At 41.1% G+C, this 23,593-nt stretch overlaps 1 protein-coding gene and 1 long non-coding RNA gene across 11 annotated transcripts in view; both read left to right on the top strand.

Annotated features, from left to right (window-relative positions):
* LOC120417112 (uncharacterized) overlaps positions 1 to 23,593 on the top strand; it is a 162,698-nt gene that overhangs the window by 28,359 nt on the left and 110,746 nt on the right. The gene's annotated exons all lie outside the window — the stretch shown is intronic.
* LOC120417120 (uncharacterized) lies at positions 13,066 to 13,866 on the top strand. The gene is made up of 3 exons (XR_008212505.1): positions 13,066 to 13,621; positions 13,685 to 13,751; positions 13,817 to 13,866. It is a non-coding gene; the product is annotated as an uncharacterized LOC120417120 (long non-coding RNA).

Consider the following 23,593-nt stretch of genomic DNA (forward strand, 5'->3'; position numbering starts at 1 on the left):
CAATATATAATAACAAAAAAAAACTCCTTAAATTCCATACTTGGAGATCATGTAACTGACGAGGGTTACTTAGTCCAAGCGGGTCTTGCAGGTCTTGAACCTGCCGATGTGCTCGGAGAAAATCCCCCACAGCTCAGCCGAACTGTAGAGTACCTCCCCGGCTTCCTTCTCCGTGGCTCCACCGTCTCGGGGGCCACCTTGGCTGCTTCCTGCGGGACGAGGGCGATCCTTGGATTTTCCGTCCGGAACTGCGCCCGGCAGCGGAGGGAACTCCGCCGGCGTAAACGCCGGAACTGCTGGACTCTGCTTCTCCGCCTTCCTTGCCGGCGGTTTCGGTTTCGACGCCTGCTGGCGCCTCCGGATGAAGTCCGCACGCTTAGGGCAGCTGCGGTCCGTGGCTTCGTGGGCTCCAGAGCAGTTGGCACACCGCTTCGGCTCGGCTTCTTGGACTTTGCACTCGTCCGTCTTGTGGGGACCCCCGCAGATGTTGCACCTGCCTTTCAGGTGACAGTTCCTAGTTCCCCGATGATTTCGTTCGCTCCGCCGATCGTGGGTGTAGAATTCCACTTTCTTCTTCTTGAGTAGCTCTTGCAACTTGTCAAAATCTTTGACAGAGAAGCAGGTCACCTTGGTTCCAAATCGGGTTAGTTTGTAAATCGGTTTGAAACCAAGTTTACAACTTTCCACTATCGCCACGAGCTTGTAAAAATCCGTGGTGTTCTTCACCACCAAAGGTGGTTGCTTTTGTTTACCTGCCGACTGCCCGGGTGGTGGAACCGCCGGGGCGTCCCCTCCTCCTGCTGGGCTGGCATTGTTGTTGTTTTTGTTATCCGCTAGCGGGCTGAACTTGTTGTTGTTGAGCAGGGTCTTCTCAACTTTTTCTCCTTCGATGCCGATTCCAGTGACCTCGCTGGACTTCTTCCGCTTCCGATTCCCGCGGACGGGACAAAAATCTTCCTCCTCGGAGGATTCCTCCACCTCCATCTGTCAAAAACTTCCAAGCACGCGAGATGACAACACGAGCAAAACACGTCTTAACTTGTCGCTGGCTGGCGACTGAGTGATGGTCCCCTTTTTTTGTAGCGCACATAACTCGGTCAATTTCTCACAAAACTATCAACTTTTTGCATGAATTGAAAGCTTAAACATTCATCTATGTTTGGTTAATAAGGGTATTTCATCAGATGAACTCTTCGAGTCATGCCAAGCTTTTAAGAAAAATATTTTAAACCAGCATTTTAAAAATGTTAGGGGTAACTTGGTCCCTCTTTCAACATTTTGAAGAAATCTTAAGCAAAATGTTTCTTATTCATCCAAACTTTTAATTTTCTATAAATTACAGCAATTTCACATAAAATCTGTACGTTTGTGTTCAAAATATAACAAGTTTAGTATGTAAAATATTTAAAAACCTAAAATTATCTTTTTTAGACCAAAATTGAGCATGTTTACAAAAGCTGGTAATTTTTGTTTACAAAACTTTTGAAAAAAGGTTCAAACTGCAGTAAGTTATGTAAAACTATACTAAAGGAAACTATGTATGAAAACCCAGCCCAATTAATTAATCTTGAGGCTGATTCCAGTGACTGTAAAAATGCAGGGATCAAGTCTCCCAAAACGCACTTTTTTAAACAATTGATTGTAAATATAGTATGACGATAAATTGAACATCAAATGCGTAAGGGTTTTTGAGTTGATAAGTTTTTATGTATCTAAAACTGACTTTTTTTAAATTAAATATGTCTTTATTTAACATTCTTATAATAATTTCATTTACATTCTAAGTGGTATGGCTAAATGCTCTTCATCTTTGTTGTATTATTTGTTTTATTATTAACTGTTCATATTCATTTATTTACTTCAAACTGAACTGCGTGAACTGCGAACTGTATTTCAAGATAAATCCTCCAAGGGTTCTTACTTGTTCCTGGTGAGTTTTGCACCCACGCAGTGTTGTTGTCATCTCGATGAAAATGTTCAGAAGTTCTCGTGGTGAAAACAGGTCACTACTGTCTTCATCCGTTGGTTTTCCCTCGGTTGCTGATTGAAGCCAGGAGGTGTTGTATTGTCTGCAACTTTTTGCCGCTGATTCAACGGCAATGGCTGCAGATTTTTTTTTCGAGGGCTTCGTGGCACGGTGGTTAGCGGCTTCGGCTGCCGATCCACAAGTTGCTATGGGACGCGGGTTCGATTCCCGCTTTATCCTCCTGGCCTTCTATCGGATGGGGAAGTCAAACGTCGGTCCATTTGCGTAAAAGAGTGTGTGGGCCCGCATAGCACCCCCCTGTATATGGATCTCAATAGGTGGGCATGGACGTCAACCCCCTGTCTCCGCACGTCAGCACACACACAGCTGTCAGCTCACATCAGCACAGTCAGTCCCTCGGCAGCGGTCAAGCAGTCCTGTGGCGTCTCGGCAGCATCGGGATCCCGACACGCAGGAAGCGTAGTCTCCACAATGGTGAATCCTGCCAGAAGAAAGATTTCTTTTCTGGTGAAATCTTGTGTTTTTTTTCTCGACATCCCCTCAGCGCGGTGGCAGGTGAGTTAAAAAGGAAGGCGGTGACGCATTCTTTTGGTGTGAAGTGTTTTGTTGTTGGAAAGTGGTCAAGAAGAAGGTAGAGTGACGAGGAGAGAGGAGTGAAAAAAAAATTGAACTGCGTGAGAGGGAGAAAGAAATGACAGGTCGGCAGGGGTGTCAGAATTTTAATATCTGTACAGTTTTCTTGGTTTGTAAGGTCCTTAAGATATAATTTGGTTACTAAGCAAACCGTCTCAGTTGAAACATACTGTGGTCATGGCCAAGTCCTGCCAAGACGGGGGTACTAATACATACATACATTCATCTGTACAGTTTTCTTGGTTTGTCTGCAAAAAAAAGTTTCTCAAGTACTTTTTTTTTTTAGAATGTTAGGTTTTGTTTTCGCACGGTTTTTAAGAAAGTTATGAACAAGTGGTTTCTTATTTGTAATTAAAGCGCAGGCTGAATCCAAAAGGAAACAACGCGGATGTTGCAAAGAGGATGGGTATGAAAGGACCATAAGGAAGTGGTCGAAGGAAACAGTTTGACGTTGTGAAAGAGGAGAAAGGCTTGTAGGTATTCACTGGAATGTCTGAGGTGACGAGGCTTGTGAATGTCCACTTATGCCTGGCGTAAAGATGGCTTGTGGATGTTCACTGAAAGGCTTGTAGAATTGGAGGCTTGTGAATTTCCACTTATGCCTGGTGTAGAGATGGCTTGTGGGCCTGTTGAAGTGAAGGCTTGTGGATATTCACTGGTGCCTGGTGTAGAGATGGCTTGTGAATATCTTCAGTAAGGCCTGTGGGGCAAGGGTTTGTGAATGTTTACTTAACGACCTGCGAGAAGACAACAACGGCTTGTGAGCTCTCACTGAAAGGCCCTTCCGGCTTGTGAACTCACTGAATAGGCCGCAACGACTTCAACAACGGCTTGTGAGCTCTCACTGAAAGGCCCTTCCGGCTTGTGAACTCACTGAATAGGCCGCAACGACTTCAACAACGGCTTGTGAGCTCTCACTGAAAGGCCCTTCCGGCTTGTGAACTCACTGAATAGGCCGCAACGACTTCAACAACGGCTTGTGAGCTATCACTGAAAGGCCCTTCCGGCTTGTGAACTCACTGAATAGGCCGCAACGACTTCAACAACGGCTTGTGAGCTCTCACTGAAAGGCCCTTCCGGCTTGTGAACTCACTGAATAGGCCGCAACGACTTCAACAACGGCTTGTGAGCTCTCACTGAAAGGCCGCAACGGCTAGTGAACACTCGCTGAAAGGTCATGTCTGGTAAAGGTAAGAAAAGAGTGGAGAGAATATTCACTAGTGATTAATAAAAATATGTATGGCACCTTAGAGAACAAGTGGAAGGAAGAGAGAAGAAAGAAATGGTTTTGTAAAAATGTGTTGGGAAAGACATCTAAAGAATGGACAAAAAAGCTTAGAGGAGAGTGCATGTCAGTTTTCAGCAAGTAGTTCCCCTCAAATGAGAAGCACTGGCGTTGCTGTATTTTTTTTCTAGAGAAGGGGGGAGATGTGTGGGCCCGCATAGCACCCCCTGTCTATGGGTCTCAATAAGTGGGCATGGACGTCAACCCCCTGTCTCCGCACGTCATCACACACAGCTGTCAGCTCACATCAGCACAGTCAGTCCCTCGGCAGCGGTCAAGCAGTCCTGTTGCATCTCGGCAGCATCGGGATCCCGACACGCAGGAAGCGTAGTCTCCACAAAGAGGTTTTGGGTGACTCACCACACATAATCTTCAGACGCCTAGAAATGAGCAGAAACTTGCAACAGAGCCCACAAAAGACCCGGGGGTCGTTAAAGTGGATTGCTTTGTTTTTTTTTTTTTTTTTTTGCTGCAGATTTGGAACCACTCGAGCAGATCCCGATCCTGGCGACGTCAAAGCATTAAAATCCACGTCCGTGAATGCTGCTGGTGTTTTGCGGTGATTTGGTATATATACATACCATACCAATCAGCATAGCGCACCAGGTACGCGTGCTGTAGCAAGAAGACGCTTCCATCTTTCTCGGTCTTGTGCTGCTACTCTCCAGTTTCCCAGGTTACAGATCTTCCGGATATCACCATTCACTTGATCTCCCCACCGTGCGCGCGGTTTCCCTGCTCTTCTGCCTGTTCCGCCAGCTGGTTCAGCGCGGTCAAAAAGCAGTCTGACAGGCTGGCTTTCGTCCATTCGGGCGACATGGCCGGCCCACCTGAGCCTCCCGATCTTCGCCTGGGTGGCGATGGTCGGTTCTTCAAGAAACGCGTGCAGTTCGTGGTTCATGCGTCGTCGCCATACTCCGTCAGACACCTGCACTCCACCGTAGATCGTTCGTAGCACCTTCCGTTCGAAAACTCCAAGGGCACGTTCGTCCTCCTGCCGCATCGTCCAGGTCTCGTGGCCATAGAGGACTACCGGTCTGATCAGTGTTCTGTACATCGTCAGCTTCGTGCGGCGTTGCACTCGATCCGAAGTGAGAGTTTTCCGTAATCCGAAGTAGGCACGATTCCCAGCAAAAATACGAGTCCGGATCTCTTTGCTGGTGTCGTTGTCGGCGGTTACCAGCGATCCCAAGTACACGAACTCGCTCACCTCCTCCAACTCATCACCATCCACAGTTAGAGGGGTGAGACTTGGGGGGCCGACGTCCTTCGAACCCCTTCCTCTCATGTACTTCGTCTTCGTCGTATTCATGCCAAGTCCTACACGCCTTGCTTGTACCTTCAGTCGGGTGTAGACGTCCATCACCGTCTCCAGGTTTCTTGCCACAATGTCGATGTCATCGGCAAAAGCAAGCAACTGGTAGGACTTGTTCATAATCGTGCCACTCGTTTCGATGCCCGCCCTTCGAATAATGCCCTCAAGGACGATGTTGAATAGCGAACAGGATAAGCCATCACCTTGCCGCAGCCCTCGGCGTGATCCAAAGGGTTCCGCTAATTCCCCCGAAACACGCACGTGACACATCACACCATCCAAGGTAGCCTTGATCAGCCGAGTCAGTTTATCCGGAAATCCGTTCTCGTGCATGATCTGCCATAGCTGCTCGCGGTCGACTGTATCATAGGCCGCCTTGAAATCGATGAAGATGTGATGTGTGGGCACGTTGTACTCACGACATTTCTCGAGGATCTGTCGGAGACAAAATATTTGGTCCGTGGTGGCGCGCGCGCCAGTGAAGCCCGCTTGATAGGGCCCCACGAACCTCCTTGCATGGGGTGACAGCTGACGGCAGAGGATCTGGGAGAGGATTTTGTAGGCCGCGTTGATAAGCGTAATGCCGCGGTAGTTGCCGCAGTCCAGCTTATCGCCCTTTTTGTAGATGGGGCACACGACACCATCCATCCATTCCTCCGGTAGCTTCTCCTCCTCCCAGATCTTGGAAATCACGCAGTGAAGCGCCCTCGCTAGTTTCTCTCCTCCATATTTGAAGAGCTCACCAGGTAACCGATCCTTTCCGGCAGCTCTGTTGTTCTTCAGCTTCCTGATCTCCCTCTTCACCGTCTCCAGATCAGGCGCTGGGAACTGTTCATCTGCTGCGGGCGCTCCAAGGTTGACTCCAACGCCGTCTCCGTCCGCTTCATCGCCGTTGAGGTGCTCGTTGAAGTACTGCTTCCACCTGTCCAACACCTCGCTCTTGCTTACGATCAGGTTCCCCTCGTTGTCCCTGCACACGTCGGCTCGCGGCACGAAGCCTTTGCGGGACCGGTTCACCTTCTCGTAAAACTTCCGCGTTTCGTTAGCTCGGAACAGCTGCTCCATTTCTGCGCAATCCCGGTCTTCCTGCTGGCGCTTCTTGAGCTTGAAAACCGCGACTTGCCGATTCCGAGCCTGCCGGTATCGTTCCACGTTCCCTCTCGTCGCCTTGTGCAGCTTCTTGTCGTAAGCTGCTTTCTTCTCGGCGGTAATCTGTTGGCACTCGTCGTCGTACCAATCGTTTCGACTGACTCGGATCGCACTACCCAGTGTGGCTTCCGCTGCACTGCCGATGGCTGAGCGTATGCGGCTCCAACCACCCTCGAGCGAGGCTGCGCCAAGTTCCTCCTCACCTGGCAGATTCGCTTCCAGCTGCTGCGCGTAACTGTGGGCCACATCTCCGTCCTGCAGACACGCGGTGTTGAACGGAGGGGCCCGCCGGCTTCGGCGTTGGTTAAACACCGTCGACAGCTTTGAGCGCATGTCAACTCCAACTAGGTAGTGGTCCGAGTCAATATTCGCACCGCGAAAGGTGCGCACGTGCGTTACGTCCGAGAAGAATCGGCCGTCGATCAGGACGTGGTCGATTTGCGTTTTCGTCCGTTGGTCAGGTGATGTCCAGGTGGCTTTGTGGATGTCCTTGCGAGGAAAGTAGGTGCTCCTGACCACCATTCCACGGGAGGCTGCGAAGTCGATGCAGCGTTGGCCGTTGTCGTTCGTGACCGCATGTAGACTTTCTGGGCCTATTGTCGGTCGAAACATTTCCTCCCTTCCGAACCGAGCGTTCATGTCCCCAATGATGATTTTTACATCCTGCCGCGGACAGCCGTCGTACACCTCCTCCAGCGTCGCGTAGAATGCTTCCTTCTCATCATCGGTCTTTTCTTCGTGGGGGCAGTGCACGTTGATGATGCTGTAGTTGAAGAAACGGCCTCTTATCCTCAACTTACACATCCGCTCGCTGAACGCCGTGAAGCCGAACACGCGATCCTGCATCTTGCCCCGCACGATAAAGCCGGTACCCAGCTTCTTGTCCTTGCCGCCGCTCAGATAAAAACGGGAATTGGTCTGCCGACCTGGCCAGTCGAGCACCTGCTCCTCCTCCAAGCACACCTCCTGCAGTGCCACAACATCGAAGTTGCGAGGTTGCAACTCCTTCGCTAAGGCGAATTCGAAACCCAAGAAATTTAAAGACCTGCAGTTCCAAGAGCCGAGTCGCCAATCGGTGGTCTGCTTTTCTATGGGCTTCTGCCGTTTGTTCCGGATTTCTAGCCTTCTTGCCATTCGCGATCCTCTTTTTCGGTAGGCAGCCTTATCAGGGCTGCGCTACCTAGTCTCGGGGTGGAGAACCACCTACGAGCTACCGAGACTTAGCTCCGGTTTTCTCACGACACCGTAACGGGGCTTTTATCTCGAAGCCTAACGGTCTTCATATCCGGAAGAGGACGTCTTCTACTGTGTGTGTAAAAGCGTTTCACTACTAGCCCCAAATTTCACAATAATAAAATTTATTTTATTTTTTGCAAAAAAGTTTAAAACTTTTTGCCCGTTTTCTTTTTTCAAAAATTGCACACTCGGCACACCGCGCGCGGTTTCAATTAGTGTGCGTATACGCAATCGACACAACTGCACTGCCACTGGTCTTGTTGCTACACCACACTTAGCCCTTTGTTCTGCTTGTTTGTCCCGCGACGACGACGATGGATGGCAAAAATAAATTCACTTTTATTGCCCGGCCGTCGATTGCGGGTCAATTATAACACGCGATGCCGGTTCGCGACGCACTTCGGCGTTGGTTAAACACACTTTCGGCCACGACGGAACGGTAATTCGGTGGTTCTAGGTTCACTTTCGCGGAGCTGTATCGAGGTGCAATAACAACGTGCGACGCACACACACAATTTGGTTGGTGCCTAATTTTCACAAACTCAGCACGTTTTGGGCAGCTTCGATTCTTGGTCGAATGGTCGCCACCGCGATTGAAGCATTTGGCTTCAATGTTCTCGTTGATTGTTTCGCAAGCTTGTGTTTTGTGCTCCCCTCCACAGGTTGCACAACGACTCTTGATGAAACAGTTCCTTCCACCATGCCCAAACTGCAAACAGTTCGAACACTGCGTCACGTCACGGTGCACTGGACGACAACGTTCCCAAGTCACGATGATGTTGAAAATTGCCCGAACTGTTTTCAGCTCAGACGGCGTTGTCGATCCTTTATCGAGATGGACCAGGTACAGTTGATCACGATACTTGATGTCCTTGTTGTGTCTCGTCATCTTGAAGACTTCGATCACGTTCAACTTTTTTTTGAGCTCTTCTTTCAGCACATTCACATCCATGTCGTACAGGCCTCGGAGGACCTGTTTCATGGGGCGTTTACCTGGATCGTCATGGCTGTATTATTCGATCTTTGTGTTGTTCAGGAAATCCCGAACGTAGTTGTAATCCTTTCTGGTAGGTAGCAGAATTTTGAGTCCATCAGCACACAAGCGAATGGAAGCTCGTAAAGCACCAGATTTGATGAATCCGGTCAGCCACTTTCGCACCGAATCCGATGACGATGTTTTCACAAAAATGGGTGGCAACTTTTCCCGTCGTTCAAATTCTTCCTTCTCGCTCACGTCCACAGGGAGGGTAGCGAACTGGTTTCCAGACGAATTTTGAGCGTCCTTACTCAAACTGCCTGGCTTTGCAGGTAGCGCTTCGGCATTCTTTAGCTTCTTCAACTCTGCCGATCCTACTGGTGAGGACCGCCTATTTTTCTTGCCGTGAGGCCCTTTAGCACTTTTCAGGAGCTAATATCGAGGAGTACCTCACTGATTGGTGGTCCACAAAGGAATCATCCAAAACTGATCAATAGAATTAAGAGTGTAATTTTGTCTAAAGAATATAAGGATTTAAAAAAAACATCCAAATGTTATGCAGATGACTTAAAGGTTTAAAGAGTCTGGTGAACCGAGATTTTTTTAACACTTAAGTATCTTGAAAGCTACGGAAGTAAAGGAAAATATAAAAATATGCTCTATTAAAACTCGCGAAATAGGTTTTTTGGTCATAAACTTACCGCTTGAGGAAGAAGACAACTAATTCTTTGATTTGTGTGTGCAATTGAGGTAAAAATTAAAGTGGGTCAAATTGGGTGAATAAAAGCACACATGATATTTTTTCCTATTCAACTATTCTAAATGTTGACATCGATTTGAGCCAATATAGCCAAGATCTGCAATGAACCAACGAAAATGATTCAGCTTTCAAATTTGTTGAAGTTTTACCGTTTAAAAGGTTTAAAATAGACAGTAGCCCAGAAGCATTTTCAAATATCATCAACATAATCATATTGCTCAAGTTTCAAATGAAAAAATGAAAACATAAGATCTTCCCACTCATCCCAACTGAATTTTCCAGCATGGCATTCATTAAACATTGTCCTACTCAAACACTTGACCTCGGCATGTAGCATCTTTTTGTCACCCACACAAAGAACCATTCAGTTTCCGCTATTTTTTCACACTATTTAACTCCAACAATGGGTGGCAACTGCCATTTACCGCTATTCATTCGTTCCGTGTTGAGGAATCCCATATGTAATTTTAATCTTGGCGGTTTTTTGTACACTCAAAATTCAATTATAAGGTGTCACGCTCTTTAAGAATAATGTTTTGAGTCATTCAAGCTTTATGTCCGGAGATTTTCATTCAAAATTGGGTAATTTCACAAATGAAATCAAGCAGAATTTTTAGTAAATGCACCAAAATTTGTTTGAAAATTCAGCTGCAAGCTGAAAAAAAAACTCCAAATTTTGTAGATTTAAAGTTAGGTTTCAAGGCTTTCTCAATGTATGTTCAAATAATTATAATTATATTACAATTATTCCTGAAAAATACCTTCCACACACAACCGTGCAACTCTGCCAAGTCAAAGTTCTTCACATGCCACCGCTCCTTCATTAGAGCCCTTTTTTTCCCGTGACATAATTCGCTGACGCTTTTGTAAAGCTGCGATGAAGGAGAGCGGGAAAAAAGGAGCAAATTGTGTGCTGTAAGCTCGAGCAAATTATGCTGTGTGCTGAGACACAGGCTGACTGTCATTAGTAATTCATTATGGCTGTCGCTTTATGGCCTTTCTGGATGGTGGTGAAGCTTTGACGGTTAAGGTAAGCCTTTCAATTATTCGTTGTTTTATGGAGGGGGAAGTATAATTGTTAAATAATTTCTTTAGTAACAAGTGATTATTGGTCTTTCTTCGTGTGACTTTTCCTGGTTTATATGCTCTTCTCAAATTAATATTATTTTTTAAATTTTGGAAATTTTCGTCTTGAGTTATTTGAATTTAGGTTTCAAATAACTCTCTTACTAACTTACTAAACACATTTGAATCAAGAATTGTTCACAAATCAGACCATCTTCCAGCGTCAAAATGCTGGAAAAAAACTTCCTTTCGCGTTAGTGAGCCAAGGAAAATCACTCAGAAGGATATGACACTGGAGCAGAAGGCGACTCATTGTCGACAACTTAGTTTTCTACGATTTGCACAAACTCAATAAGAAACGTTTGCCGAAAAGTTAAATTTTTAAGACACAGAAATTTGAAAGTTTAAATGTTTGCTGTTGGTTCACACGATACATGGAAAGGCTTTTTACACAGTAAGCCCTTTTCAAATGTTTCGTCCGAAAAGTCCTTGTGGCAGCTGCAACCAGACTCGCAGAGACAGATAGAAGTGGCTGTTGCAGTTTGAAACGGGTTCGTCCTTGTGAATATTGCCGTCATCGTCAGATTGTGTCGGGATTTTAACGAGGACAGTGACACTGGGCGTGGGTGGGGAGGGGCGACACACTTTACTGTTGTAGAATGATGAATAAAAAGATATAAATGCTTGGCTGGGAGGAGAATTTTCCTAACGAAGAAACTTGCTTTTAAATGCATTTTTGAACAGTTTTGGTGTCAAGGATATGCCGGAGAGTTGAATTGGTAATGAAATTATGAGTTTTATTTAAATTAAGTTAAAAAAGCAGAATCAATTCATATTCTCAAATTAAAAGTGTCAACCCTTTTCCAAAGATTAAAATCCCAAACAACTTTAATGATGGTCAAATTTGTACAACATGTTGCTTCGAGATACATATTACCAAATATCCCAAACAAATAACCGCTCCAAATGTGATGTCTCATCTGGTTCCGAAGCAAGCGGTGTGGGACAAAATCTGAGTGTCCCTCAAAGTACACACAAAACGAGAAATGGAAAGGTCCCCCATCAAAGAAAGATAAACATTTCCGAAAATCATCACCGCGCGTTGTCTCCGGGCTGCTCTGTCCCGGGGTCGTGGCCACTTAGTTTGGCACCGTCACTCTGCTGCTTTGTGAGGTGAAATCATTTTCCAATTTGACAACAGGTTGGCTCGTTTCCCATAGGGATGCTCAATTAGTTTAATTAGTTTGAGCGTTCATCATAATGATAAATTTAAGCCATGAAAACTCACCCAATCTCACATGTTGATGAATTCATAAAATCACCCTAATTAAAAGGAACCCCCCCAACAAACCTGAATCAACAGTAGAACGCCACCGTCATCATCATCATCATCGGTGCCGTCGTCGTTTGAAGCCGGATGGCAACGGCTGTGTCCGTTGAAATGACTGAGATTCCTGATGAATGGTGGGGCGAAAATTTAATTACTTAATTAATTGAAATATTTCGCACTGTTTATGGAACGCATACCACAAAAATTTACGGAAAACACTAGCAAAAATCAAATTTTATGGTTCGAAATTAAAGCAATTCGAATTATTCTATAGCAAATTTGTGAAAAATAATTTAAAAAATATTTTATTTCATGTCAACTGCGTAAACTTTTGGACTCGACCATCACCGATTTGGACTAAACCTGAACAGAACGTCTATCTATCGATTCCATGTTTGATGCCGATTGGACCATTTTTCTTTATTGGCACCGTCCACTGATTTGACGGATTTTAAAATAGTTGTTTATGCAACAAGTTGCAAAGAGAAGATTTTTACAGCACGAGTTTTACATTCAACGAGGTTTACCGAGTTGGATAAATACGACGAGTGCTGAAAAAATCAAGTTTTGCAACGAGTTGCTTACAACATTTTTTGCAATTCCGAAAATCTGTATTTGAATGGAATTTTATGTGAAACATTCATGTGTTTAGTAACTTCACCGTGCAAAACAAAAAAATATTGGAAAATGTTACTTTTCGATACTAGTGTTGAACAGTTCAACTTTTCAGCACCCATTTGAGTTCACTGGTATTGAAAGGTATTCCATTCAATTATTTTTGGTGTGGAAAAGTAGGCCTCCTAAAGGATAGGAAATGTTGACAGTTTCACAGCGGAATTACAAAAAGATTTTTTTTTTGAAATTTCGTTCTGAAACTACTTACTTTTCCTGTCATTCTCAAACGTCGAAACAGCCTACTTTTCTGTACCAAAAATAACAAAATCGAATAGCAACACTTTTCAAAACAAATGCTGCAAAGTTCTAATTTTCAACACTGAAATAGATGCTGAAAAGTTGAACTTTTCAGCACTTGTTTTGAAAAGTAATACTTTTCAACATCATATTGATTTAAACGGTGGATTGACTTAATACATGTACATTTGACTTACAAATCGTCGCCGTCGTGCTAACTTGTCGTACGTGCATTTTGGGCCAAATTGAGTTAAGAACGCCATTTTGTGCAGCTCACAATGCCTTATCTTTTGACCTTCACAGATCCCCAAAATTCGATTTCAATCCTGAGATATTCATTGAAAACCAAAAGAGCTCCGAAAATTTTTGTCACTTTTCATATTGTTCCGACAACATTGCCACCAAGTCGACATAGGTCGCGAAGACACGGCAGGGTCACGGCACACGCAGCGCTACACAACACAACACAAATATAAACATAAACAAATTATAGTAAAGTAGAAACAAGAGAGGAGGAAGTAAACACGAGTAATAGTAGGGACGAGGATAAACAGAAAACGCGTTGAACGAAGAAGTTGGAGGTTTCCACGAGCAGGAGAGTGTTTAGTGATTGTGGCTAACGAAGGACAGTTTTAGTGCACAACAGTTAGAACGGGGCATGCAGACGTGTTCACGAGTTGGTTAGACGATCACAATAAATCCAGGTGAGACGTAAACAAACACTCCAGCGAAGGGGAACAGATTAAAAACTCCTAAATCTACTAGTACGGACTTCGAAACGGGTCGGCCAGGACGAGACAGTTCGGACAGGACGGATTGAACAGTACAGTACAGTGGAGAACAGGTAACACGTAATTTACTACCAAAGTGAACAATGACAATTAACACTCATTGAAACACAGAACCGCGCGACAGGCAACATAAACTAAAAGCGCCCGGCAAAGAGGTGCAGTCGTCACCGCTGGGGTAATTTGTGAGTTGTTACACAGATTAAAACTTAGAACTATTTGTAAATAAATATTAAAATTATCGATAGGTTGCCAGTGTCGAAGGCGGAGCGAGAAGGTTTCGGTACAAAACGGTACAAAAACAAACCAATCAATGTAAGACAATTTTCAAACAAAAACAAAACAACGAACTAAAATTGAATTCTAAAATATAATTACAGTTTGATCTGCATTAGCTGATACAAAATCTGGTTTTATTTGCCACCGTCCGAACACATATGAAAGAAGTTTCAATCTTGTCGTGCTATCTTGTCACTCCCTGAAAATTGATGTAAGTGCGACAAAGAGCAAAGGGATTTCAGGTCAGAACACGTTTGACGCACGTACAAGTTAGACTACCGTAAACATTTGTAATTACAATTCGGGACTCCAGCAACCAACTTTAACCAAACTTCGGGACAATGCACAGAATGGTCAGTCAAACAAAACGTGTTTGTTATTGTTTACATTGCGTGCTTTTGTTTTTGTTTATTCAAGGTTGAACATAAAAACGCGTTTTTCACGGAACGTCGAAATTGCGGGTACGACAAGATAGCACGACGACGTCTCATTTTAAAATTTGTTTTTTTCTGCACTATTTATCCAACTCGGTTAACCTTGTTGGATAAATGTACGACTCATGCTGAAAAAATCTTCTTTTTGCAACATGTTGCATCAACTACTATTTTTTTTCTTTTACTCGTAATTTTGCAACTGTTACACCACATAACTTTGTTTGGGTTGCATTTTTTTGCCTCCAAATATTAGTTTTGTTCAGTTTTTGTTTTAAAACGTTGTATTGACAAATTTTTATATCATTTTTATTTTACTATGCCTTTTTGGACCTCTAAAACGCGTAAAAGTGCGGTATTTGGGAACTTTACATAGGCCGTTGCAAATATGATTTAAAGTATATTATTGAAAACAATTTGAATTGCATTTTCCTGCAGTTCTACTTTTCAGCACTGAAATGGGAGGCGTAATATTGAATGTTTGGCCCTTTTGAAATGTTAGTCTTGATTTGAAAATTGTATTGTTTTCGGAAAGATCGGAAAATTTCACGAATATTTCATATTTTAACATTGAAAATCAAACCATTAGTTGCTGAGATATCGACGTTAGAAAATGGTGGGTTGTTTGGGTGAGACTTAGAAAACATCAATTTTCCTTTTTAAACCTTTGCATGGCAATATCTCAGCAACTATAGGTCGTATCAACAATGTTCAAAAAAGCAAATTTCTCAGCTTTTCAAAAATATTTTATTAAAGTGGGCAAACATGTGCACTAATTTAAAAAAATGAAAAACTGCGTCTATTTAAACAAAAAATTTCTAAATATGGCTATATTTTGAAAACGGTGCACGTAATGAAAATTTCACTTGAGTACTTTTTGATTGCAAATTTGATTTTACATCGAAAAATGAAGTTGATAATTTTTTGCGACCAATGTTTCGATTTTTTGAAAAAATTAGTGTTGATTCGAAAATTCATAACTCGGACAAAGATTTTTTGCACAACCTGGAAATTTCTGAAAAGTTGGCATTTCATGTCCCCTAAAACATATAAATAAAATAGTGTTTTTTGCAAATCAAGTTTTAGTAACAAAAAGTTAAATTAAAAATCACCAATTTTTTTACCGTGTATAATTTTTTTCAGTGTAGTCCTTATCCATACCTACAACTTTGCCCAAGACACCAAATCGATCAAAAAATTCCTTCAAAAGATCCAGATTTTTGAATTTTCATATATCATTTTTGTATGGACAGCTGCCAAATTTGTATGGAAAATTATATGGACAAAATAATGATGCAAAATGGCTTCTTTGAGCATACCGAAGGCACCAAAAAAGTTTCAGCCGGATAAAAAAATACAAAAATTAAAAAAAAAGATCGATTTCGTAGAGAACTGCTCATACGGATTTTGGAAAAGTGAGTTTAAAAAAAATTAGTAACCCTATACAACTCAACCCTGCCTTTAGACGGGCATCGATTGAAAAACTCGTCAAAAATCAATTTTTCAAATAATGTATGGGTTGGAAGCTTTACTTGTTTTATGTGACTTTGCCAATGTTTTTAATTTTTATTTTTGTTAAAAGAAGTATGCGATAAGTTTTGTAGTGTCCCAGACTATGCTTCAAGCATTTTTTTACGATTTAAATGATAATGGTGCCATTCTATAGCAAACAATGTGAAAAACAATGAAAAAAATGAAAAAGTCACTGTAAAAACATGAAAAAATTGGATAGACAAAATGTAATTATAGAAGGCCAAATACTACCAAAAACCAATCAAAAACTAATTAAGATAAATGCAAATTAAAAAACTAAACATTAAACAAGAAAAACATAAAACAAAAGAAGAAAAGTTTTTCGCAGAACAAGCGTTGCTCAAAATGACCTCCTGAGCACAAGAAAAATAAAAATTTTCGAAAAAAATTTGAGCAGGGGGGTTAAACAAAATTTCAACATGCGATTTGTTCTGATTAGTCCTCATTAGTACCACCTACAACATTGATCACAATTGATCAGAATATTTTTTCAAAAGTTCAGATTTTCGAAAATTTACGTATCATTTTTGTATGGACAGTTGCAAAAAATGCGTTTAAAAAAATACAGATGCTTATGGCAATGCAATGTTGTTTATTACAAGCATAAAGTTAAGAAAAACTCTTTATAATACCTACTCTTGAAGCATAATACATCAGACCTCAGTTTTTACAGCTGACTGAAAACTTTTTTTCAAATTATTCACCGCCCCAACCCTGCCATTAGCATTTCAAATTTCCAACATCCATCGACTGGCGGAGATGTTCCTCCTGGAAAAGACCACATTTTCCACCACAATCGTACCGACTGCATCCCGGAAAAGTGGCCATTACTTACTAGGGAGGGTAATTTCCACTCGGGCTGTATTACTGCTGGAAAGCCACACTGGACTTGGGGTGGGTACTGAACGAGAATTATACGAAACCCCAAAAGTTGGTACTTGTTGGCTTCAAATTTGTTCAAAGTAAACACCTCCCCGACGGTTAGCCGCGAAAATTAGCATATTTATTACGACTTCATTTCAGGTGGAATTTTTGCGCTGGGAAATGCAAAGTGGGATTGGTTGCGGTTGGGAAAAGTTAGGCTTGGGATGGCTTTTTAAGTAACGTTCATAATTTGAACACGCCCAGCGGGGTGGGAAATGGAGAGAATTGTAGGTTAACATTTAACCGCGCTTTTCCAGTTTGTAATTACTTCTTTGATTGCTCGAAAATTCTCCAATTGCTGCCGGGTAAAGATTGAAATAATTTTATCAATTTACTGTTGCTGAAAACAAAACAAAACATATTTCATTAATTTTTCAAAGGTTTCTTATCAAGTTGCTATTCCCACACCACAAACAGCGTAAAACAATTTCACAAAATTTGATTCATCAACGAGGAGCTAATGAGGCAGTATCGGTTACAGCTGGTGCTCTTCTCGGAAGATTTGGCTGTGAAAATTGAAAAATAATGCCCCTACCCGGGCGCGGAAACCTTCCAAATTCAGACAAAATGTTGTTTTGGGGGAAACTCATAAATAACACGAGCTTGTAAACACCATCCACCACTGCGGCACTGCTGTCGTTCTCAATGATTTCCACCTCGTCGAGATGAATGAACGAAATTGGTGCTCCATGCCAGCCCTGTTGGTGGGATACCCGCGAGGGTAATTTTTATTCATCTATTTTACTTAATTTTTTGGGACGTTCTTCTGAATGAAGAGGGATTTGCTAAGTGAATGAAATAATGCGTGGGACGATGTGTTTTTCTAAGGAGCCGAAATTAGCATGTGAAAAGCAGATTATGTGCGTAATTTATTCAATGGCTTCACTTTTTGAACGAGAAAATTTCGTTCATTGAAGGGAAATAATTTGCAACACGTGTGTGAAAATTTCTCAACGATAAAACAGATTGGCTGCCAAAAACACGAACGTAATTGAGCAAAAATTTGCTTTGCTTTTGTTGCCGAACGTAACATAATCGTCGTGATCGGAAACTTTTGGCGACATACCAATTTCCATCAATCGAAACATCGCAGTCGATTTCCCACTGTCAATAGTAAGCTTTCTGAATAGAGAAGTTCCATGCCAATCTATGCATAGCTTTTCCCGGTTGTTTTTTTTTTGAGATCTGAGCAATTCTCTGAGATTTCGGTCTTTTTTGTGCCTTTTGTGTCTTTTGTGCCATTTTGCATCATTAGTTTGTCCATGAAATTTCCAAACAAATTTGGCAGCTGTCCATACAAAAATGAAGTATAAAAATTCAAAAACCTGTATCTTTTGAAGCAACTTTTCGATCGATTTGGTGATAAGGGCAAAGTTGTAGGTATGGATAAGGACTACACTACTAAAAAAAGATACACGAAAAAAAGGTTGTGGGGATTTTTCATTTCACTTTTGCAAAGAAAAACACTATTTTTATTTTTTATATTTTGATATGTTTTACACAGTAACAAAATCATGGTAATATTACATCTGGGAGAGGTTCATTTTTCATGTAAAAAAAAAAAGTGTAATTTTACCTCTTTTCTGGTGTAGTGTCACCTTTTCAGTCTGAGTTGAGGTTAAATTCCATCATGAAATTAGTAATATGAAACCTACCGAAATTACAACTTCGAAATTTACACAGTTTTTTTAACTTTTCAGAAATGAGCATGAGCATGAGCATGAGCATGAGCATGAGCATGAGCATGAGCATGAGCATGAGAGATCACCCATGGTTGCCCCTCCGTTGCTGAACAGAACCGTAATATCCTTTCAGCACTACTGATTATATGCTTCGACGATCTAGTGGTGATTCCCTTATCAACAGCATGTATGAATGCGCTGAAAAGATAAAACACCATGATTGCTAAAGCTAGATCAGTTGCGAATAGGTAACAGTCATTGGCCACCAACGGCGCCCGCCATGTCAGTTTGTAGATCTCGATTTTAAGGGACGGGAATGTTAGTTAGCGCAGGTTGCTACTAGGGCAGCTGATTTACTCTGTGCTTACACCCCACAAGCGCCAGGAACCTGAAAATTTGTTAGTAGGATAGGGTGTTTGGTCAGGATTCATCATAGAAGATGATGATGCGACCCAAAATCATAGTGTTTGTTGAAGGTATTATGTTTTATTCTCAAGGCAAGCAATCGGATGCTGCGGATGAGACATTTCCCGTTTATCGGCTGTTAACTTTTAATTGAAATGGTTTAATCTTAGACAGCCGGCTGTGGAAAGATAGAACCAAAATTATTTGTAATTAAATGATGAAGGATTTAACAGTCTGACTTTTTAATTGAGATGTTTTTAAGAGTTTTACATGATTCATGTTTAGTGGGGTACTGATTAACGAAGCGAACGACGAGTTACGATGTTTATCGAGCTGAAATGGTATGATAAGGTTTTGTTGTTATTGCACACCGACGACGAATGCGAAAAAACCCTGCGACCCGACCGAAAGGCATCGCAAATCAGACTGACTCAATTGTCATCGATGACAACCAGAGCCAGCCGCACCTTTACACACATACACGCACGCGAAAAAAAAACGAAAAACACACCGACGACGATCGCGAAAAAAAAAAAAAAACACGACCCGACGGAAAGGAATCGCAAATCAAACTGAGGAAATAAAGAGAAAGAAAAAAAAAATAATAACATAAAAAACCTACTCACATAAAACCAATCACCCCATGCACACAAATAGCAACACAAAAGAGACGAAAATTATCACGAAAAAACAGGACTACGCGTCCACCGAAGCACCGCACTTTTGATGGCATTATTCAATTATTATGCCCAATCACCTCATGCACACAAAGAGCGACACAAAAGAGAGAAAAAAAAAAGGACTGCGCGTCCCAAGAAGCACTGCACTTTTTTCGATACCTATCTAGGGATTTAAATATAGTATTAATTCGACCGCGATTCTCCAGAAATTCTCCGTCGGCGTGCCTTCCGATCAACGGTGATGTAGGAAGGGCTTCATTCATTAAAATTATTTCATATCATAAGCCTTAAAACATATCCGTCGACGTGCCTTCCGATCCTCGATTAAATGGAGAGGACTTAATCCAGCAATACGACTTGCTTGTCTAAAAAAAAAAATCGGATCGTTTCTATCGAAAACTATATAAAGAGAACAAAAATAAAATTCATCGGCCAACGAACGCGCGAACAAAAAATAAATGAAAAAAAGAAGAAGAAGAAATCCAATCACCCCATGAACACAAATAGCGACACAAAAGAGACGGAAAATAACACGAAAAAAAAAAACAGGACTGCGCGTCCACACAGGCACCGCACTACTGATGCCATTATTTAATTATAATGACCAATCACCCCATGCACTCGAACAGCGACATAAAAGAGACGGAAAATAACACGAAAAAACAGGACTGCGCGTCCACACAGGCACCGCATCACTGATGCCATTATTTAATTATAATGACCAATCACCCCATGCACTCGAACAGCGACATAAAAGAGACGGAAAATAACACGAAAAAACAGGACTGCGCGTCCACACAGGCACCGCACTACTGATGCCATTATTTAATTATAATGACCAATCACCTCATGCACTCGAACAGCGACATAAAAGAGACGGAAAATAACACGAAAAAACAGGACTGCGCGTCCACACAGGCACCGCATCACTGATGCCATTATTTAATTATAATGACCAATCACCCCATGCACTCGAACAGCGACATAAAAGAGACGGAAAATAACACGAAAAAACAGGACTGCGCGTCCACACAGGCACCGCACTACTGATGCCATTATTTAATTATAATGACCAATCACCTCATGCACTCGAACAGCGACATAAAAGAGACGGAAAATAACACGAAAAAACAGGACTGCGCGTCCACACAGGCACCGCACCACTGATGCCATTATTTAATTATAATGACCAATCACCCCATGCACTCGAACAGCGACATAAAAGAGACGGAAAATAACACGAGAAAACAGGACTGCGCGTCCACACAGGCACCGCACCACTGATGCCATTATTTAATTATAATGACCAATCACCTCATGCACTCGAACAGCGACATAAAAGAGACGGAAAATAACACGAAAAAACAGGACTGCGCGTCCACACAGGCACCGCATCACTCAGTTTTTTTTTAACTTTTCAGAAATTTCCAGAAAGTGCAAAACAATTTTGACCGAGTTATAAATGTTTAAATCAATGCCTATTTTTGCAAAAAAAAATCGAAATGTTGGTCAACTTTATTTTTCTGTGTAAAATCGAATTTGCAATCAAAAAGTACTTGAGTGAAATTTTGATAAAGTGCACCGTTTTCAAGTTATAGCCATTTACAGGTAAGTATTTTTGAAAATAGCCCAGTTATTCATTTTTAAATGTTTTCCCACTTTTGAAAACATATTTTTGAAAAGCTGAGCATTTAAACATTCAATATTACGCCCTTTTGAAATATTAGTCTTGATTTAAAAAATCTAAATATATTGTTTTCGAAAAGATTGGAAAATTTTACGAATATTCCATAATTAAACATTGAAACTTGGACCATTAATTGCTGATATATCGGCATTACAAAATGGTGGGTTGTTTGGGAGAGACTTTAACATAAATTATCCTGTTTTCATATCTTTGCATGGCAATATCTTAGCAGCCAAGGGTCGTATCAACAAAGTTAAAAAAAAGCCAAATATAGAATGTATTCTCAGCTTTTCAAAAATATTTTTTTCAGTAGTGGACAAACATGGCCACCAACTTTAAAACAAGAAGTGAAATAAAAAATAAATAAAAAATACGGTGAAATTTTTTTTTCAGTGTAGTCCTTATCCAACTTTGCCCAAGACACAGTATCGATCAAAAAAGTCCTTCAAAAGTTACATATGTTTGAATTGTCGTGACGTTTGTGCTAATGAATATTATTGCGTGTTAGTATCGTGTGAGCAGCAGCGCCGGAAAGATGGATTTTTGGGTGTTCTTTTTGTGCTGTATTCGTGATCGTGTTCATGTTGAATTCTGTGTAAGGTGCGAAGCCGCGTGTTTGGATTCTTGTGTCTCTGTTGTTTTATTTGTGGTTCCATCTGGAATATTTGTTTACAATTATTTTTATTTTTTTCAGCTTCCTGGAATTATTTTAAATTAAATGTCTACTTGTAAATTGATCTACTCACTATATGATTTATTTAAATGTTCATATTATTCCTCATCCTATTCCTTTCCTGTAACACACCATCTCCTCATACCATATATGATTAAATCGCTTAAATTAACGAAACTTTCTTAAACAGCATGCGAACCATCTGGAGCATATATATATTTAATTGCTGCAATTTTTTCACAGCTTCCTGGGATCATCTTGATTTCTTTATTTTATTTATCATATTGATTATATTTATTCTATATACTATATTTATTATATTTATTATTTATCATTATTACAAAACTATATGCTTATTAGATAATACACTACAGACTCACATTTACACTTACAAACATCCAAATCATGTAATACATTACGCATTCAACCATTTTCATCGGCCCGATGAAATTCCCCAAACCCCCATTCCAAACCTCCCAAAAATATTCCGTTCACTTTTAAAAGTCGCATGGGTTCCCTGCACTTTTGCCACTAGTGAACAACAAAAACAACCCCTCCCAAATCCCCACGGGACTGTATGGGCGTAGCCTTGGAGCACAGTGTGGAAATTTACGTTCTTAGATATTTTTGGATGTACCGGGCAGCAATCAAATTGTTTAAGAATATTGAATTGACCATTGTGGCACCCCCTACAGCGTGGTGCAGACCCGTTATGCTATGCTATGCTATGCTATATGTTTGAATTTTCGTGACTCCCTGCTCCACAAGTGAAAAACAGTTTTAATGGGTTATTTTAAGCATCTGTGCAAATTTTGAGCGAAATTGGTTGAAATTAACCTATTGATACCCGAGCCTTATGATTTTGAAAAAAATGTGTTTCGTACAAAAATTACTTTTTTGAATCGCTAATAACTTTTCTGGATTGAGTTTTACAGCTTTGGTAAGTTCTACAAAGTTGTACAGCATTAAATTTCCAATGAGAATCTCATTGAAAATTGAGTTTTTCATACATTTTTTTCGATTTTTCCCATACAAACTTCACCTTCGAGTATCAATGGGTAAATGTTAACCGATTTTGCTTATATTTGGCCCAGAGTCCAAAAATAGCTCAAGGAACAATATTCAGCTAGTGGAGTGAGCTTTTGAGAAAAAGTCCCATATTCTGGGCACGCTAATGAACAGCTGCCAAATTTGTATGGAAAATTATATGGACAAACTAATGATGCAAAATGAAAAAAAGACCTTATGATGATGCTCTTATGATAACGTCAAAGCATGTATACTCAAAATTTACAATTTTATTTAATGGCAAACAATCAACTAACATTCAATAAGGTCCTAATGCTCTCTGTACAATTTTATGTATAACCGTAAAAAACACGATTTAAAACCTTTTTCGATCATTTTTTTTTATTTTCACGCAAAACACATTTTTTAATAATTGACAAGACAACTTTTATCGATGGATCATCTATGTTCCCCTTGGAACGAGCTGTAAAAAGGGCCACAAAGTTGATTGTTTTTAAATTGATTTGATAATCCATTTCAAATCCTTTGCGATCTTACAAAGGATCATTGTACTCAGATAAATATGCTTTATCGTTGTGAAAAATATTATCATAAATTAAATCTTAATTTTAGGACCCAATTCTGCATGTCCAAGAAGCCCAATTTTATCATACCTTGACGTAACTGAATCGTTCACTGACATCAACTACAAAAATGTCGAGTTATGTTATATTTGAAGGTCGACATAATATTATTTAGATAGTGCTTAGAATGGCATCAAATTTTTAATTTGATTCTATTCCAGCATGATTTTGAACGACATACCCCTAGTTGTGTTCAAATTTCCCACAAAAT

Source organism: Culex pipiens, chromosome 3 (assembly GCF_016801865.2).
Source record: "Culex pipiens pallens isolate TS chromosome 3, TS_CPP_V2, whole genome shotgun sequence".
NCBI classification, from domain to species: Eukaryota; Metazoa; Arthropoda; class Insecta; order Diptera; family Culicidae; genus Culex; species Culex pipiens.